Here is a 4,965-nt window from a genome sequence, read left to right as displayed (position 1 = left end):
AACTCAATTACTGGATCTCTTATTTTGTTGGGCAGTCTTATTAACTATTGCTCAAAATTTGGCTTAAATTCAACATTTCTCCTTAAAGAATTGAATCAAAAATTTTGGACAAACACTTTTTTTTGTACTGGGCGATATAAAAAAAAACTGTATACCACAATGTAAATTATTTTATTTCACAATAACAATATATTTCACGATATGCCACAATAAAAAATATTTTCAGTTATTCTCTGAAAAAGTTGACAAAAATTTCAAAACTTACTTTGACAAAACTGACTTTGCTTTTCAATTAACATGTAATTGAGTCTTTCCGAATGAGAAACATTTTTTTAAAGTTTCAAGTTTCTTAGTAGGAAAACATTTGTTTCCAAAAAAGTTCACCAATAAGCATAAACAAATAAAAATGATAGAAACAACGGAAGAGAAATGTATGATAGGCTTTTTTAGAATTCAAACCATTTGCTTAATTAATGATAAAAAACAAAGTTTAAGTTAATGAATAAATTAATTTAATCATTTTAAAACCAAACTAAGTCTGCTGGATAAACAGCATGCAAATTAAAGTATAAACCAAAAAACAACCTTAAAACAGTAAAAAGAAAAAATCCACACAATTGATTGAACTTCCTATAATATTTTATCTTCATTTTCTATCTCTCAGTGTTATTTCTCTGTCAAATAGCGTTCATTAAAATTGCAAGAATTGTTGACATAGTTTTTCACATCATCACATCTTCCTTACAAAAATATAATAGATCTGCCCCTGAAAACCCCTTAGGTCTTCAGATGATTATGTTACACCCAGATTGAAATCAATGTTGGTAATTCCATGTTTGGGCAGTATAAACCTGCTCCATTTTATCAAATATAAACAATTCTCTTTAATGGTTTGAGGAAGTTTTCAGTGAGATCGTGTGTGAACGGCTGACAACGCCTGTGCTCTGCGGTGACTCACTCCGGCCGGTTTGACCAGTTTCCAGGCCGTACTGTAAAAATGGTAAACCTAGAAAACAGCTTAAGAACGGAACTTAAAAATTAAAAACAAATTTGCTAAAATCGGGGGGGTTAAAACATATTTCATTACTGCTTATAATCATTGTAAATCATTTGAAATAAATAACCGCTTTGAATGAGTTCTGGAGCAGAGAAGTGGATCCACACTTGAACGCACAAATAATTCACAAGATAAAGTTCAGCTCTCCCCCCAACACACACTGATAGTGCCAGCTGGCAGCAGAGCAAACAGCGAGGTAAGTTCATGTTTCCTTCACTGCGTACACACAGGGAGGAAAGCAGAGCCGCAGCAGACCATGTGAATGAGGAGAGGAGCAGAGTTCACACCCTGAAGTTACTATTTTACAGGAATCCAAGGGTTGAGCTCAAGTGCGCTGGACTCTGCCTCGGCCTGCAGACTGCTCCCTCTGCAGTCCAAAGAGCCGAGCCCACCAGCAGGGAAAGAGGCCGCTTTGGAAACAGAATCCATCAGCAGTATTCACGCAGATTCCCATGACACACCTCTTTTGTATTTGTCCCTGCACATGACTACAATACGGGCGACAACACGCACTGAAACAAAACTGTCGACTTGTGAAACGAGTACAAATGTACAGAACGTGGACCTTTCAAAAAGGTGTGAAGAATAATCAGAGCTGATGGTGGAGATCATCGAATAAAACAAAGGTTTTTGCGTGCAGTCTTACTATCTGCATGACGTGACGTTAGTGTCCTTCCTATAACACCTCCAGCAGCAGCCCCTCACTCTGCTTGTAATGCAGCAGTTTCCATCATCCCCAAAACACACTGAGGGCCATAAAAGTGATCACGACAACTAAAAATAAAAAGGGTTTAAAAAAAACCACAGAGATTGATCACCAGCTGCAGCAATAAAGAGTTATCCATTAACCACAACCAGGCTGTGATACATCAATTAAGAATGCTTTTATTACCATCCAGACAAGCCCAAATTGGAATAAATTAAATTTTTTTTAGCTTTTTAAAACTTTCCAGACCCACTACCACAGTCAGAAAACCTTTGGAAACAAAGCAAAAGCATGTACTTTCATTAAGTGTGCTTTGACTTGAATGGAAGCATGCAGAATGACTTGTCAAGGTCACAAACTAATGCAGGTCACAGTTTTTTAAGTTATGTCAGTGTGCTGAACATACTTTATTGAATGGGCTAAGGCATCATCTTTTCGCCAATACATTCAGCTGCATAAAGAAGGAATTGTGCACTTTTAGCATTTAAAAAGGCAAATCTGTGAGAGGAAAAAAAAAACTATTTTTTTAAGCTCTTCTGGGGCTGTGTTTGCCCAGTCTCTTTACAAACCCCACACAATGAGCTGGTTCACTGTTGGAGGACAGCTCGTTAGGAGCTGCTTTCAGATAAACAGCCTGTGCACAATTGTGAAGAGCACAATCCCCCATTGTGCCAAGTTCATTCTGCAGAGCTGGCATGGCCAAATGCAGTGCCAAGCTGCAGTTTGCATGAGAAAAGGAGCTGACTGGTGCTCGGCGAGGCTCAGTCAACAGCCAACAGATCAGATTATTAGTGCACCGAAGTTTCCAAACATTCTAATACACAATTAACCCTTTAACTGAACCTAATAGGGGTATAACGATTAATCAATGAATTGATTTATATTCCTATAATCTAACTAGATTGATCTGTCTGAGGAAATGTGCTAAAAGAATGAACTTATAATATTATGAAATCAGTTCAAAATTAAATAAATCAATCCATCATTACAGTCCAATGTGTGGAAACACTGAATTTTGTGAAGAATTTTGTGTTCTGTTTGTATCATTTCAATGTGGAAAAACAACACTTAAATGTGCCATTATTAATTCGTATTTAATTTTCACTTCTTGCAAAAAATACAAGGAATCTGGAAAACTTCCCCTGCACTGTTCAGTACCAGGTATTTATCGGAGTCACACTGGAGGAAGTTTTGGCTAAAGATGTAATGGATCGATGTTAGGTCAGTGAATCGGATTGTTCAAAATCTATGAATCATAGTAGCAACCACGTAATTAAAATTAATCTTGGAACTTAATTGTTTATTTTCTCTCCATTTACCAGCAAAAAGGGCCTGTGTAACATCAAAACATGATTGATGTCATCATATAAACCTTTAATTTTTATTGTAAATTAACAAACACTGTTAGAAAATACTAATCTGTACAAATCTGAGATTAGATCATGCTTTGTAAAATCTAAGACACGTGCACCAACTAAGTAAAAAAAAATCTCTGCCATGTTTGCAGCTCAAACACATCAAAGTTCATGTCATGAACAGCTGCCAAATAAAAGACTATGGTTAAAGGGGTTAGGTGGAGTAGGGTTCCTCCTTCCCACCATCCCGGTTACTAAATGCCCCGTTCCTGACGTCCATCCCCGGCGGTCCTCCGCATGAGTCAGATGCAGCCGTACAGTATCAAGGCTGACCCGGTTCCGGTGAGGTCCATGTGATGATGGGACACAAACACCGCAGCTGCCTTTGTTTCCCTCCACCTCCCTCCCTCCCTACCGGCCCGGTATGCGCTTCAGATGCTTGTAGGAACAAGTTCACGGAATGTGGATGAACGCTCCACTCAAGACAACAAGACACATTTGAAAAGCCTCTTCCGGATTCGGTGTGATTACACTAAAGCAGGGAGCACCGGGGCGCTCAAAGCGCTGCTTTTTGGCGATTAACCGTTGACCTAGTTAACACTGCCCCCGCACTATGGCTTATAATGACAGACAGGTAATTTCAGAGGCTGAAAACAACAACTAACGCCGTCGCTGTTGTTGTCCTCCCTTAAACTCCCAGAAACCCGTGAAGAAATAATCCTTGACTGCCGCGAGCTCAGGTTAAATCATGGAGCAACAGGTGGCTGCGCTCCTGTGGGATTCGTCCGCCAAGCTAGTTACTTATCCCAAACTTACTTTAAAACAAATAAACACAACAGTTGTGAGTGGTGTTCGGTAAAAGCTCACCTTTTCTCCCCCCTCCTCGGAAACCGGAGTTCGTTCGTGGGACCGTTTATCCAGGCGGAGCGCCGCAGCCCTGAATCACTCCTGACAGTCGAGATGCTAACGCGGAACTAGCTCCCGCAGCAAAACCGGTCACAAAAGTAACTTTGAGGGTGGGGGGAGGAAACAGTACCGCCTCCAAAAAGTCCAAGAAAATTACAAAAACGAACAAAATATGTTTTTAACTTCGCTCTAGCGCACTAAAACACTTTAAAAACCAAACTTGTTAACTGTGAGCAGATTAAGTTGTGAAGCGCAAGCGCACATCTACCTAGTTAACTCCTCCCCCACCTGGAGAAAAAAAAGACCCGCACGCGCCTCGGGCCAGGAGGGTAAACCACGTGACCGCAGTGTTACAGGAAGATATTCGGTAAATGTGGGTAGAATGTGGTTAGAGAGTGGTTATGGTCTGGTAAAGTTAGTCAGTGGCGCTTGCAATATTACAATCCTCCCTTTTTGAGTGTCGTCGACTTTACAAACTATAATAAACTATATAAATATATATATATAAATATATTTTAAATTAAAGGCCCACTTTGATGAAAATTGTGTTTTTAACATGTCAGACAACAAAATACAGTTTAACAAAGCTAGTAGTTTTGATGTTGGTGTTACAATTGGCAAGCCACAATCTCCCTAATCCATTTCATTCTCTTGTAATCGACTAGATTCGTGTATGTCTTTGTTTTCCTCATAAGATGGAAAGGTGGTGCAAATGAATGGGTCATGGTAAGTGGGGGCGGGGTTACTCTGTGCCAACTGTCCCACCCACACACATTTTTTGGCTAAAAGTGGCACAATCATAAGTGAAAACCACTAGAAATGCTTTAAAATGCATCATGATATTTTTTTCATGATACTTTTGAGTGGGTCTTTAAGACACAATTAGGACCATGGGAAAATTACGGTGGCCCTGAAGGCTCACAACACAACACATAAAGATG

The 4,965-nt window shown here is 39.5% G+C and overlaps 1 protein-coding gene across 1 annotated transcript in view; it reads right to left on the bottom strand.

Annotated features, from left to right (window-relative positions):
* Positions 1 to 4,319, bottom strand: part of phactr4a (phosphatase and actin regulator 4a) — a 28,952-nt gene extending 24,633 nt beyond the window's left edge. Inside the window, exon 1 of the mRNA XM_024295530.2 lies at positions 3,986 to 4,319. The gene's annotated coding sequence lies outside the window, so the exon portion shown is untranslated. The remainder of the gene's footprint in view (positions 1 to 3,985) is intronic.
* Positions 4,320 to 4,965: the final 646 nt, after the last annotated feature.

The sequence above is a fragment of the Oryzias melastigma genome, linkage group LG11 (assembly GCF_002922805.2).
Source record: "Oryzias melastigma strain HK-1 linkage group LG11, ASM292280v2, whole genome shotgun sequence".
Taxonomy (NCBI): Eukaryota; Metazoa; Chordata; class Actinopteri; order Beloniformes; family Adrianichthyidae; genus Oryzias; species Oryzias melastigma.
The sequence above is the reverse complement of the archived record's forward strand: the minus strand, read 5'-3'. Positions and strand labels throughout refer to the sequence as shown.